At 47.1% G+C, this 15,396-nt stretch overlaps 1 protein-coding gene across 11 annotated transcripts in view; it reads left to right on the forward strand.

Annotated features, from left to right (window-relative positions):
- The window catches only part of GIGYF2 (GRB10 interacting GYF protein 2), a 237,301-nt gene that overhangs the window by 6,138 nt on the left and 215,767 nt on the right, over positions 1 to 15,396 (forward strand). Inside the window, exon 1 of one of the 11 annotated variants that reach the window (XM_068280678.1) lies at positions 4,332 to 4,352. The exons of the other annotated variants lie outside the window; for them this stretch is intronic. The gene's annotated coding sequence lies outside the window, so the exon portion shown is untranslated. Of the gene's footprint in view, positions 1 to 4,331; positions 4,353 to 15,396 lie in introns of those variants that run through there. 11 annotated transcript variants of the gene reach the window in all.

Consider the following 15,396-nt stretch of genomic DNA (forward strand, 5'->3'; position numbering starts at 1 on the left):
CATAACCCTCACTGATAAGTAATTACAGCCATAAAATACTTTCCTGCCAGCAAGAAAGAGATAAAAATGGGCAATTCATAGGCTCTGGCATACTTTATTGAGCAGAAACAATAAAAAAAATTAAAAACTACATTTAAGTATAAAACTGTGTGGGATCTCTAAAAAAAAAAAAAAAAAAAGTCCTTTTTAGGAGGAGGATAGATACAATTGTTTTTCTTGTCAGTTTATTTTCACCTCGGATGTCCTTTAAAGGATACCTGAAGTGACGTGAGATGGACATGTGTATGTACAGTGCCTAGCACACAATAACTATGCTGTGTTACTTTTTTTTCTTTCTCTGCCTGAGACAGTTAAATATCAGGTATGTAAGTGGCTGACTCAGTCCTGACTCAGTCCTGACTCAGACAGGAAGTGACAGTAGTGTGACCCTTGCTGATCATAAATTCCCCTTTTTATCTCTTTCTTGTTCTCGGAAGCCATTTTCTGCTAGGAAAGTGTTATATAGTTGGAATTTCTTATCATTGAGGATCACACTGTAGTCCCTTCCTGACTGAGTCAGCCACTTATATACCTGATAGTTAACTCTTTCAGACAGAAGGAAAAAAGAAAGGAACACAGCATAGTTATTGTGTGCTAGGCACTGTACATACACATGTCTATCTCATCATGTCATATGTCACTTCGGGTATTCTTTAAGGGACAACTATCACAAGAATGTGTACATTTTAAACTACATGTTTTCACTGTGCACTATAAATTACTTTTTCCCCTCTGTTCCTATCATTTACAGCAGGCAGGAAAAATCTGACAGATTCTGCACTAGCCCATATCCTGATGGGGGATTATTTGGGTTTTCATTATTCTTTTCAAAAGCACTCAATGGAAAGGGCCTTTATGATATTGCTGGAAAACCAGTGTCCTGCACACACTATTCTGGCAGTTGGAATGCGCCACTGCTGTCCAGGGAGTGCTTTTGAAATTACATTCTTGAGAATGACCCATGAGGAGATGGATTTATCTAATATCTGTCAGATGTGTCACATTTCTGCTGCTACTGTGACAGGAACATGGAAAACAAGTAATGTATAATGCATTACTCTGGGACAAATATGCAACTAAAACACGTCTCGATCTCGTGATGTGGGTCTCATTTGGGCATGGCGTGCGCAGTCACATTGCACATACACGCTGGCAGGGAGATTGATCGGATAGTGCTTGTCATCGTTAGACGTCGCTGTGATCCATCTTCCTTTGTTGCGAGGTGTGTATTCAGCTTTAAAGATCTGGTCCGCCGTCGCAAAACGTTCATGTAATCGCTCACTCATGTCGCGTGATTGTAGAAACGATTGCTCTTTGGGGGAAAAATCGCTATATGAGTACATAGCTTTAGCCCAGTAACAGGAGAGCAGTTGCAAGCCCTTTTATTTTTCTCTCCTGGGAGTGGTTTAGATTAGACTGAAGAAAGGAGAATATTTATAAGAATTTTGCAGCAGAACTAAGTGAGAAAACTCATACTTGCCTAATGAATGCCATCTACTTCCATGGCTCCTCCCTCTTGAGCTCTCTGTCTCCCAAAAGCCAAAGCTGCACAGTGTCTGAGCTGACATGCCTTGATTGCCCTGCCCCAAGCCCCGTATGACACTGCTCACACCCTTCTCATTGGTGCTTGGGGTGTAGGGCAGCCTTTCTAAACCGTTTTACCCTGGAGGAAACCTGCAAATACTTTTTGGATCTCAAGGAACCCCTGCATGTAATTTTTGGATCTTGAGGAACCCCTGAATTTTGCAGGTAGCATGCACTGGCGAACGGAGGGGGCTATTCCGGGTGTCTGGAACCCCCCCCCCCCTGCACTGAGCTGTGTATTCAGCCAGGGAAGCCCGCATAATATAAACAGCCTTATTCTCCCTCCCTTCTTACTTCTGGTGCCTCCCTCCAGCTAATAGAATGAGAGAGGCAGCCGAGCTTCCCCTACAAGAAGATACAGCCTGCAGTGAGAGAATGTTGATTCTGGAGTCCCAGACTCTCCACAGCACAGAAGTGTCAGACATGATGCAATTAGAGGGCAGGCAAGCTGGTAAATATGCACAGCATAGCTTGCAGAGCAGAGCTTGCCTGGACTCAGGGTCTGTGGGCAAACATCTGGCTGGTCTCTCCCCATTTATATGACTGCATGTGTGGATAGGGTGTTAAACAAGTTGAAAAGTTTTTGACAGTCCCTAGACTCCAGGAGGGCTTCTTTCTGACTTGTGTGGGAGACTGGCAGGGACAGGAGTCCGATTACAGGCATGTAGCCATTAGATTGTAAGCTCGCAAGGGCAGGGTCATCCTCCTAATGTTTACTGTTTTTGTAACAATATTTGTGCTGCTTGGAACTCTGCTGTATATTTGTTAGTTGTATCTATGTTCCCCTTGTCATCTTATTGTGCTTTGTAAAGCGCTGCGGAATATGTTGGCGCTATATAAATAAAAAATAATAATAATAATAATAATGTAGCCTGTCTGATGTAGGACTGCAATACAGATAAGTTCTCTGCACCATCTCAGGCTATTCTCAATTTCTCCACTCCTCTCTCTGGGCTAGTGCAACGCCAAAATGACAATAGCAATCGCTAGCAATTTGTGAGTGTGATTTTGTGAAGGGATTTTCAGAGCAATTTTCGAATGAATCGCTCAAAAACATGCTACATGCAGTATACCTGCGATTTTGAAAGTCACAACGCTGCTGTGGGAAAACCCTCATAGGGTAACATTAGCCAAGCGCTTTTCAAATCACTGTTGATTTGAAAAACGCTCAGAAGCACTCTTGGTGTGCACCAGCCCTCCCTCATTCACCTTTGTTTCCATCTTCACCTAGAGCTGGCTGTGTCTCCTTGTCATACAGGAAAGCTAAATAAAAGTGCAATTCTGGTGAGGCAACCTATTATTATTTAGTATTTATATAGCGTCGCCATCTTCCGCAGATGCATATATCCCTGCATCATATGGGTATCGCTTGCGCTATGTGGCATATTCCACTGAATTGTCCAAACTAAGTCTATCTCCCGTTCCTCTCTTGGGGAGTTGTTCCAGCGCTGTACCCCGTTCAAATTTGCTGCTACCAGAAGCCCTCAGAAACACTTGTGTTCTTGAGTACTTCCAAAGATAGGCAGCTCCATAATATGCCAGCGCACTTTTGCGCATGGGCAGTATGGAGCCACCTCTATTCGGAAGCACTCGAGGACAAAAGTGCTTCTGGACCTTTCAGAAATCCCCCCCCCCCCCCCCCTTAAAAATCCTGCGTTTTCCCCTGGCATGGTCTTTAAAAGCTGGTGTGGCTGTTTGTCACTACCCCACATTATAGTGACCTTCATTATGTCTTCTTATTCTAGTGCTTTTTATTAATATGTTAATTATTCTGAATGTAGTGTTTTTTTGTTTTTGTTTTATACAGTACCCCTAATATAGTGTGCTCTCTATCATACTCCCCCCCCCCCCCCCCCCCCCAACTCCCATGATGGGGAAAAATGCCAAGGAACCCCTGCAAAGTGCTCGAGGAACCCTGGGGTTCCAAGGAACCCTGTTTGAGAGCCTGTTCTAGGTAGAAGTGCACACAGGCTGACAGCATTGGCCCATGCTGTGTGCAATGATTTCATTGGCGCATGGCACAGTAGGATGCATGAGAAAAGACCCATTGAGGAGGCAGTGGGAAGTAAGCAGCAAGTCTGCTCAAATGCAGTCTTCACTATTCACTGAAGGGGAGGTTGGAGAAATTTGGTTCACTTCAGTCATAGTTCAGGTGTGTGTGTGTGTGTGTGTGTGTGTGTGTGTGTGTGTCTCTGCGCGTGCGCTTTTTTCTTTTCTATGAATATTGTGTGGAATATATCATAATTTGCAATACACAAAAATAATTTTCTCCTCCTGACTGGATTTGCAATACTGACTATGTGTGAATGTCTGATGCAGCTTGTCTAGACTAATTGGCAGTGTAAACAGTCCATACTACTTCCCCCTATCCCAGCATCACCCACATGAGGTAGTCGGGTAGGAGCTGGGACTTGCGAGAACAGACCACCTTACCCTGCCCACTTCCATTGTACTGCTTCTGGTAGATTAACTTTGGACCACAGCTTTCAGACTGTCGTTATCAGAAGTTATGCCCCGTTTACACTTAATCAGTTGGTACGCGTTTTTTTTCTTCTCCATAGCATTGCATCGTGAAAAAGATTTCAGTTAAAACGTGTATCGTGTGAACTGTAGGAACACATTGGCATTACTTTGAAAATCAGTTGTCCTTTCAGTTATAACTGAGAGCAACTGATTAAGTGTAAAAGGGCCCTAAGTGTAAACGGGGCTTTACTCTTTCTATACCCTGAGTAAGCATGATATCAATCTTCATACCCTGTACACATAGCACTTGAGCTGGACAGCCCTGCTATAGGGACAAGACAGCTAAGGGTCTCTAATGAATTGATGAGAAGGAATCGGGAAAGGTGTGGTTAATCAAGTAGGACACATTTCTCATTCCAGCTGGACAGCCCTGCCATATAGCGAATCGAGCCTACTTACACTGCAGAGGTTAGGTAGCTGACACCCTCCATTATACCTGCCACCTCACTCATATCTAAACAGACTTGCCTCCCACACATCTCCCATATCTCCTGCACAACCCATATTACTAGTAGTACCAATGGGTGGGTCCAGCCTTTGGTGCACACGCAGTATACTTGTTTCAGTGCCCAGGATGGTGTCCACTGATGGCGCAGCGTTTGACCCCTTGGTACCCCCCTCATACCCAGCAGCAGGTCATCCAGCTCCAGGCTCTCCACTCCAGTATATGTTTCAGAGAATAATCAGATCTTACTGTATGACCCAAGTATACATTGAGAATGTATTGTTAATGCTACACTGGAAGAGGGAAGGTCTTGGTTTTTATTTGAGTATGTCAATCAATTGCTGCTTTAATATTTGTTGCTTATACTTCGTACAGTGCCACGGAATATGTTGGTGCTGTATAAATCAATAATAATAATATGGTTCACCTTAAAGTGGCAGTGGCTGGATAGTGTAATGGTTAAGGGCTCTGCCTCTGACATGGGAAACCAGGGTTCGAATCTCGGCTCTGCCTGTTCAGTAAGCCAGCACCTATTCAGCAGGAGACCTTAGGCAAGTGTCCCTAACACTGCTACTGCCTATAGAGCGCGTCCTAGTCGCTGCATCTCTGGCGCTTTGAGTCCGCCAGGAGAAAAGCGCTATATAAGTGTTTGTCTTTTGTCTTTTAAAGCCTCTGTTGGAGTCTTGTGTTCTCAGCAGGGCTGTGGAGTCTGTTGAGGAGTCGGTGCAATTTTGGGTACCCGGAGGCGGTGGTTTCATAAACTGAGTAGTTGGAGTTGGATGAATTTTGTACAAAATGGTAAGTATTAGACTAAGGAGTCGGAGCCATTTTGGGTACCTGGAGTTGGAGTCGGAAGATTTTTGTACCGACTCCACAGCCCTGGTTCTCAGAATACACGTTTTGTATCTTCATGTTATTGCTGAAGCTAATTGCAAGTGTGCCTGACCCTCAGGTCTAATGTGCGGTCTGTCTTCTGTGTTTTTGTTTTGTAAGAGAACTATAGCTAGCCATACTCAACAAAAAAACTCCTTGATCAATTAAACAGCTTGCTTTGTGCTGTATGAGGCCAGATGGCCATTAATCTCCACTGCCACCCATGCTTGGTTTAGAAAGAACAGGCTTTCCTGATTTAATGGATGCTTGAGTGTATATATACATGTACAGCCTTGGACTGACCCACCGAACTACCGACGTAAAGTTCGGTGGGCCCCCTTTAAGAGATGTGACGTCACAGTCACATGACCACAGGGCCCCCCCCAGTGGCGTAGCAATAATCAGCAGCTGCTACGGGGCCCTGCAGTGTTCCTCCACCCAGCGGCGTGGTTAGCGCTGAAGATCTAAAGCACTCCGGATCCCCGCCCACTGTGTCCCGAACCTCAGGGCACGTAGTGTAGTGACCATCGTCATGGTGCCCCTAACCGAAGCAGCGGCGGCCGCGCTCTACTTTGCCTGTATGCAGCCAGCTTGCGGCCAGGGTTGTCATAGTAACCTGCCGCTCTGCTCCTTCGCTCTGTCGCCTGCTACTGATGTGGCCGCTGTAGCTCCACCCCCAGCAGTGTTTGAATTGCCCGCGATGCTGCTGGGAGTGGGGAGAGAAATGGGGCTGATGGGGAGAGAAATCAAGTGTGCTGCTGTGCAGAGCTGTATCGGGTAAGGAGGGGGGAGAACAGACTGACAGCGAGAGAGACAGCCAGGAAGCCATCACGGAGGATCGGAGGATGCAGCTAATTAACCCAGAGGAATGCAGAGTCCAGACAAATGCTGGGGAGAAGGTAGTATTGTGTAGGTGTGTGTCTCCCTGCATTGCTCTTTCTCTGTGCCACTGCCTTAGTGTGTGTGTCTCCTGTGGCTGTTCTTTCTGTGTATCTGACTCCCTCCCTTAGCTGTTCTTTCTGTGTGTGTGCCCCCCCCCCCTTTTTAGATATGTGTGTCTTTCCCTTAGTTGTTCTTTGTGTGTGTGTGTGTGTGTGGTGTGTGTGTGTGGCGTGTGTGTGTGTGCCCCCCCCCCTCTCCTATCCGTGCGGTTGAGCCTGCACCAGTGATGTTAAGGTCCGGAGGCCACACTGGGGCTTACCCAGGCTCCAGCCCCAGCCAGTATGTTGGCAGCCCCCCTGAAAGCTCCCGCCCCCCACCCTCGGCCGGCCGATAATCAATACAGCGCGCGCGCACATACCAGTCTCAACACTGAAGGAGGAGGAGACGGATGTCCGTGCACGCCACGAAGCCGCATGGGCACGTCACACGTGACGTCCGGACTGTCCACACACTGCTCACTGTTCTGCCGAGTGCCGCGGCCTTCCCACCCACTTCAGCTAGCCAGGCCCGGTAAGACGTCTGTCAGTGCATTCACTACTATGCACGTGACGCATTGCACTGACAGTGAAAGACAACTTGTACGGTATCACCGCAGGCGTAGGCAACCGAGGAGGAGAGGACGGAGCAAGCGACTGGAGGGAGTGGGACAGCCCAGGCAGGACCCCTGGACAGTGGATTTCCGATCAGGATCCGAGCATCAAGGTGGGTGGATTGGCCTGACTGACTCTAGTCAGGCCAGGTGCAGTTACAGAGATTGTCTGTGGGTGGGTGGTGGTGGTGGGTTGACGGAGGTCTGGTGTGTCACAAATATGGGCAGTCATGTTGTAATTCCTAATTCTAACTAATGAAGCTCCACCCCCCCCCACCACCACCGTCTTGCAATAATTGGTGTAGTGCAGGCAGGCAGCCCACCAGCCAGAGCCAGTTCCATCTGGACATTTTAGGTACTAGTACTAAGTTGTACTAATATGTATGCATGTAGGTAGTATGTCTGTGAGCAACCTTACCTCCCTCACTGTTCTCTTCCCCAGGTCCCTATAACCACTGCTGAGGCCCTTGGCCCCCAGCCCACCACTAGCCAGCCAAGCCTGCCCTGGGGCCCCCAGCCCACCATCTCCAGCCAGGCCTGAGCCTGGGGCCTCCAGCCCACCACCAGCCAGGCCTGAGCCTGGGGCCTCCAGGCATCAGCCTTCTTCTGACGACAAGCACCATCGCTACACGCCGCCTGGCGCCAGACAGACTGACAGAGGCCTGGCTGGAGACGCAGCAGCCCACAGGGGGAACGCCTGGACACTCTGGGCCTGAGGGAGAGGCAGCCGCTCGCCGCAGCCACACTGTCTGATGCCCGCCGCCGTCTGCCGGGACCTGCCAGTCAGGCTCAGCTGCCCTGCACACACAGTGGACTCTTTGTGTGCATGTGTAGTGTTGGGGGGGATGGCCAGGGAGGAGAGGAGACAGGAGAGACTCACTCAGCCCAGCCAGGAGAGTGGAGGAGACTGTCACTGAGTGAGGGGAGAGAGGGAGGGATCACCACCAGACCAGGGACGGTGGGTTGTTGGTTGGTCTCTGTGTGCCGTTGGTCTGGTCTCCTGCACTGACACTGTCCAATCACACTCTCACAGTACTTCCTGTGAAAGCGTGATTGGACAGTGCAGTGCAGGAGACCCGACCAGCAGCGGCACGCAGAGCTATCGATCCCGTTGAGTGATTCCCGCTGCTGCCGCTGGCTGCAAATCCTTGTGGAGATATCTGCCGCCAAACTGACTGCATTTTGTGGGGATATCTGCCGCCAAACTGATTGCATTTTGTGGGGATATCTGCCACCAAACTGATTGCATTTTGTGGAGATATATCATATGACACCAAACTGATTGCATTTTGTGGGGATATCTGCCACCAAACTGAGTGCATTTTGTGGGAATATCTGCCGCCAATTTGATTGCATTTTGTGGGGATATCTGCCGCCAATTTGATTGCATTTTGTGGGGATATCTGCCGCCAATTTGATTGCATTTTGTGGGGATATCTGCCGCCAATTTGATTGCATTTTGTGGGGATATCTGCCGCCAAACTGATTGCATTTTGTGGGGATATATGCCACCAAACTGATTGCATTTTGTGGGGATATATGCCACCAAACTGATTGCATTTTGTGGGGATATATGCCACCAAACTGATTGCATTTTGTGGGGATATCTGCCACCAAACTGATTGCATTTTGTGGGGATATCTGCCACCAAACTGATTGCATTTTGTGGGGATATCTGCCACCAAACTGATTGCATTTTGTGGGGATATCTGCCACCAAACTGATTGCATTTTGTGGGGATATCTGCCACCAAACTGACTGCATTTTGTGGGGATATCTGCCACCAAACTGATTGCATTTTGTGGGGATATCTGCCACCAAACTGATTGCATTTTGTGGGGATATCTGCCACCAAACTGATTGCATTTTGTGGGGATATCTGCCACCAAACTGACTGCATTTTGTGGGGATATCTGCCACCAAACTGATTGCATTTTGTGGGGATATCTGCCACCAAACTGAGTGCATTTTGTGGGAATATCTGCCGCCAATTTGATTGCATTTTGTGGGGATATCTGCCGCCAATTTGATTGCATTTTGTGGGGATATCTGCCGCCAATTTGATTGCATTTTGTGGGGATATCTGCCGCCAATTTGATTGCATTTTGTGGGGATATCTGCCGCCAAACTGATTGCATTTTGTGGGGATATATGCCACCAAACTGATTGCATTTTGTGGGGATATATGCCACCAAACTGATTGCATTTTGTGGGGATATCTGCCACCAAACTGATTGCATTTTGTGGGGATATCTGCCACCAAACTGATTGCATTTTGTGGGGATATCTGCCACCAAACTGATTGCATTTTGTGGGGATATCTGCCACCAAACTGATTGCATTTTGTGGGGATATCTGCCACCAAACTGATTGCATTTTGTGGGGATATCTGCCACCAAACTGACTGCATTTTGTGGGGATATCTGCCACCAAACTGATTGCATTTTGTGGGGATATCTGCCACCAAACTGATTGCATTTTGTGGGGATATCTGCCGCCAATTTGATTGCATTTTGTGGGGATATCTGCCGCCAATTTGATTGCATTTTGTGGGGATATCTGCCGCCAATTTGATTGCATTTTGTGGGGATATCTGCCGCCAATTTGATTGCATTTTGTGGGGATATCTGCCGCCTTTTGATTGCATTTTGTGGGGATATCTGCCGCCAATTTGATTGCATTTTGTGGGGATATCTGCCGCCAATCTGATTGCATTTTGTTGGAAAATCTGCTGCCATTTGACTACTTGGGGCTTGATTCACAAAGCGGTGCTAACCTACTTAGCACGTCTAAAGTCTTTAGACGTGCTAACCAGGGTGCTAAGTAGATTAGCACCGGATTTCTCAATCAGATCGCGCGCTAACTTTGCGCGCGCAAAGTCCTATGCGCGCTAAGTCCCATAGGCTGTAATGGGCACTTCGCGCGGAGCGCCCTGCGCTCTGTGCAGTGCGCGCGTAAAGTTTTACACGCATAAAGTTTTATGCGCGAAAAGCTTGTTTAGACTTGCTAAGGGGGTTTTCACAGGCGTGCTAACAGTTAGCACCGCTTTGTGAATCAAGCCCATGATGAATTATCATGAGGCATGTAACTAATTGATTATTTTATCTAAAATGTATTTGGTCGGACCTAATCTCTGTGAATAACACGGCTACTTATTTTGTGTGTTTTTTTTTTTTTAGTCTGCCCATGACCCATCATGACCACGCCCATGTTCCAGTGCGTGGTGACACTCATTTATCGTTGCTGCGGCGCGCTGCGCGCGCTGCATATGGACATATCCCTATTGGAGACTGTCCTCAGAAGTGCTCACAATCTATTCCCTATCATAAAATCATGCAAAATTTCTAGAGTACATGTGTATGTGAGCCCAAAATGGGGGGGGTGGGCCCCAGGCTGAAACTTCCTTGGTGGGCCCTTAGTGTCCCAGTCCGACCCTGTACATGTATATATGTATATATCATATTGAAGTTCTAATGTTATGAAAATATGAAATAGTGAGTGGTCAGCTTATGCTGCCCTTTAGCTTTGTCTTAGTTTGGCCATTGCCATGTAGAGCTGAAGCCACTCTGATTGGTGAAGAAGCCCAGCAGCTGAAGTCTGTCTGCTACCAGAAGAGGCATAGTGTTGTCGTCTCCCAGCACCACCTGTTGTGCAGTGCTTAGGAATTATTATTATCATCATGCAATTAGACAGTCCTGGCATAGACTGTATATTGATTTCTCATGAGAGGCCCGGTTTTCAGAAAGCAATTGACTTTAACATCAGATTGAACTTGGCTTAATTGTTTCATTTGAACATGAAGGGAAATATATTTGTAATGTTGAGTGTTTCTTTTAGGTACGTAAAGTACCGGTATATACCGGTATACATATAATTTATATAAGGTTTTTTTGAATGGTGTAATTTATGTCAGGTGATGCAGGAAGAGATTTTTAGCAAAACTCTCATCCACTTTGCTTACTTTTTCTCTAATTCCTCTCTTACACGAGCAGCTGAAGGCAGTGTACAGGATCTTCTAAAAAAAATTTGCATATTGTGATAAAGTTCATTATTTTCTGTAATGTACTGATAAACATTAGACTTTCATATATTTTAGATTCATTACACACAACTGAAGTAGTTCAAGCCTTTTATTGTTATAATATTGATGATTTTGGCATACAGCTCATGAAAACCCCAAATTCCTATTTCAAAAAATTAGCATATTTCATCCGACCAATAAAAGAAAAGTGTTTTTAAAACAAAAAGTCAACCTTCAAATAATTATGTTCAGTTATGCACTCAATATTGGTCGGGAATCCTTTTGCAGAAATGACTGCTTCAATGCGGCGTGGCATGGAGGCAATCAGCCCTGTGGCACTGCTCAGGTGGTATGGAGGCCCAGGATGCTTCGATAGCGGCCTTAAGCTCATCCAGAGTGTTGGGTCTTGCGTCTCTCAACTTTCTCTTCACAATATCCCACAGATTCTCTATGGGGTTCAGGTCAGGAGAGTTGGCAGGCCAATTGAGCACAGTAATACCATGGTCAGTAAACCATTTACCAGTGGTTTTGGCACTGCGAGCAGGTGCCAGGTCGTGCTGAAAAATGAAATCTTCATCTCCATAAAGCTTTTCAGCAGATGGAAGCATGAACCCACTTTTGAACCAGAAACAGCAGCAGAAGCGCCTGACCTGGGCTACAGAGAAGCAGCACTGGACTGTCGCTCAGTGGTCCAAAGTACTTTTTTCGGATGAAAGCAACTTTACTTGTCATTCGGAAATCAAGGTGCCAGAGTCTGGAGGAAGGGAAATGCCAAAATGCCAGAAGTCCAGTGTCAAGTACCCACAGTCAGTGATGGTCTGGGGTGCCATGTCATCTGCTGGTGTTGGTCCACTGTGTTTTATCAAGGGCAGGGCCAATGCAGCTAGCTATCAGGAGATTTTGGAGCACTTCATGCTTCCATCTGCGGAAAAGCTATATGGAGATGAAGATTTCATTTTTCAGCACGACCTGGCAACTGCGCACAGTGCCAAAACCACTGGTAAATGGTTTACTGGCCATGGTATTACTGTGCTCAATTGGCCTGCCAACTCTCCTGACCTGAACCCCATAGAGAATCTGTGGGATATTGTGAAGAGAAAGTTGAGACGCAAGACCCAACACTCTGGTTGAGCTTAAGGCCGCTATCGAAGCATCCTGGGCCTCCATAACACCTAAGCAGTGCCACACAGGCTGATTGCCTCCATGCCACGCCGCATTGAAGCAGTCATTTCTGCAAAAGGATTCCCGACCAAGTATTGAGTGCATAACTGAACATAATTATTTTAAGGTTGACTTTTTGTTTTAAAAACACTTTTCTTTTATTGGTCGGATGAAATATGCTAATTTTTTGAGATAGGAATTTGGGGTTTTCATGATGCCAAAATCATCAATATTAAAACAATAAAAGGCTTGAACTACTTCAGTTGTGTGTATTTGAATCTAAAATATATGAAAGTCTAATGTTTATCAGTACATTACAGAAAATGATGAACTTTATCACAATATGCTAATTTTTTGAGAAGATCCTGTATACAATGACTGTGTTGGCTTCTCCAAATTCACTGATCTGACACTTTGCAAACGTTCTGCACGGGCAGTGAGGAGGCGTCCGTCTCATGGAGGCACAGTACATGAGCAGTAGTTCTCTTCACACTCAGACTTGACATGAGGCAATCTGTTGCCGGGTAACAGTCTGGCGTGTGGGGTAACAAACAGGGCTGTAGAGTCGGAGCAATTTTTGGATAACTGGAGCCGGTGGTTTCATAAACTGAGTAGTTGGAGTCAGATGATTTTTGAACCGACTCCACAGCCCTGGTTACAAATGCTGCCATTCAACTGTGGTAAAGCACACCTGAAGTGAGAGGAATATTGAGACTGCCATGTTTTCCTTTAAACAATACCTGTGACCCGGCATCCTACTAATCTCTTTGGCTGCATTAGTATCTGAAACACACACCTGAAACAAGCATTCAGCTAATCTAGTTAGACTTCAGTCAGAAACGCCCGATCTGCATACTTGTGCAGTGTCTATGGCCAAAAGTATTAGCGGCAGAGTATTGGGACAGCCAGGCAATCTGTTCTGAATAAAAATAAATATGGCACCCTCCATATTTTTAGTGTCTGCAAACACACTACGGACTGCACACCATTCTACCTCGCTATTCTGACACTGCTAGGTGGCATTCCCATAGGCTGTCCAGTGGATATTACATAAATTATATGCGGAGCAGTGCTTTTCAGTGCTGCTAGATTTGGGGGTAGCCGGCGCCACCATAGACTATAATGGGAATCGCATCTACAGCGGCGCTCAGTGAGTAACGTCAGCGCTGTCAGAAGACGTAGCCGAAGTTGCTTAACCCTCCAGACGGTTTATTAAAATCCGCGAGGGGGCAGCACAGCCGTTTTTTATATATATATATAATGTAGCGAGACAAGGTCCGTCTACATGATAGCCGCTGCTCAGCGGCATCCCCCCAGCCCCTCCGATCACCTCCGGAGATCAGGAGATCCCGTTCAAAGAACGGGATCTCCTGGAGGGCTTCCCCCGTCACCATGGCGACGGGCGGGATGACTTCACCGACGTCGTGACGACAAAGGGGACTCCGATCCACCCCTTAGTGCTGCCTGGCACTGATTGGCCAGGCAGTGCACAGGGTCTGGGGGGCGGCTGCGGCGCGGCGGATCGTCGGGGAGCGGCGGCGATGGGATTGCACACGCAGCTAGCAAAGTGCTAGCTGTGTGTAGCAAAAAAAAAAATTATGCTAATCGGCCCAGCGGGGCCTGAGCGGTGCCTTCCGGCGGCATAGCCCGAGCTCAGCTCGGGCTTACCGCCAGGAAGGTTAAAACACAATTCGACCTCCAGCAATTCGCTGGAAGCCAAATTATATCAGTCCCCCACTATCCATGGCGGCCTGGAGGGGGAATAGTAATTAACACGGCCCTGACTTGTGCAGAAGCAGGATCAGCCATATACTGCTGTTCCCTGCGCCCAAGCATACCGGCGCCGATTTCAAATGTATGCATGTGGCCCTTATAATGGGGATACCTTTCACTAACACGTGAGATGTCTTATTGAAACGTAATAACCCATGAGCTGTTTTAAAGAGAGCCTGTAGTGGCTCATATAATAAGAAACTAGACTACCTGATTCGGCAGGCTGGGCGGATTAGATAGCTGCCATCCCCGCTGCTCTCTGCCACTCCTTGGCCTGCATGCAGTCACTTTCACGACCTCTGGGGCCACAATGCTGCAAGGAGAGATTGAATCTCTCACCCAGCAAGGTGGGCGAGCGGTAGGGGTCGTGGCCAGGGAGAGAGAGCTGCCCAGTGACAGCTCTGGAAAGCCTGCAAGAACGCCCCCACTGGGCGTTTTGAGCAGGGAATCCCTCTCCTCCCATTACCCTCCTGAATAGTGACCATTATTGCTAATTTCAGGGGGCTATAACGCAGAGGTGGGGGGGCAGAAAGCTGCGTGAGAGGGGTGGACACAGAGGCATGTCATGAGGCAGAGAACATGCCTCTGTGCCCCATCTGCCCCCCCTCGCACCGCCTCGGGTTCTCTTCAAGGTGGGAATCCACTCTTAAAGAAGTAAACACCACTCACCATTAGGTTCACAAAATGCATCTAGTTATGTTCTAATCTCTGCTGCAAATTACTATATGTATTGTGATATTTTATATGGGTTTACTCTTCCGCCAGGAGAGGCTGAAGCAATTTCAGCTGATGCTATAGGGAGAGCCTTACCCTAATTTGTCTGCCCTATAATTTCCCCCAATTACAGTTAGGTCCATAAATATTTGGATAGAACTTTTTTTTTTCTAATTTTGGTTCTGTACGTTACTGCAATACATTTAAAATGAAACCACTCTGGTGCAGTTGAAGTGCAGACTTTCAGCTTTAAAGGGACACTTAAGTCAAAGGGTTTTACTCACCTGGGGCTTCCCTCAGCCCCCTGCAGCTGTCCGGTGCCCTCGCAGCATCGCTCCGATCCTCCTGTCCCAGCCAGCGGCTGCTTCCGGTTTCGGCGACAGCCGCCGACCGGCTGGGAACGCGAGTGATTCTTCACGTTCCCAGCCACAATAGCACCCTCTATATGCTGTTATTGTGGCAAGACAACATGTGGGATCTCCATCATTCTGGTAGAGGTAGATCTTGTTTTCATCTGTCCAAAGAATGTTTTTCCAGAACTGTGCTGGCTTTTTAGATTTTATTTTTTTATTTTTTTTGCATAGGCCAATCAAGCCTTTTTAGACTATTACAGCATGCAATTTAGAACTGCGGTAAGAAAATCTATATGCTCCGTGGGTGTTGTATGTTTTTCTTTGTGCCCCAGCAAATATCCCATTCATTGGTGAGGTTGTGGCATGTACAGTTCAGTGG

Source organism: Hyperolius riggenbachi, chromosome 4 (genome assembly GCF_040937935.1).
Source record: "Hyperolius riggenbachi isolate aHypRig1 chromosome 4, aHypRig1.pri, whole genome shotgun sequence".
Classification (NCBI taxonomy): Eukaryota; Metazoa; Chordata; class Amphibia; order Anura; family Hyperoliidae; genus Hyperolius; species Hyperolius riggenbachi.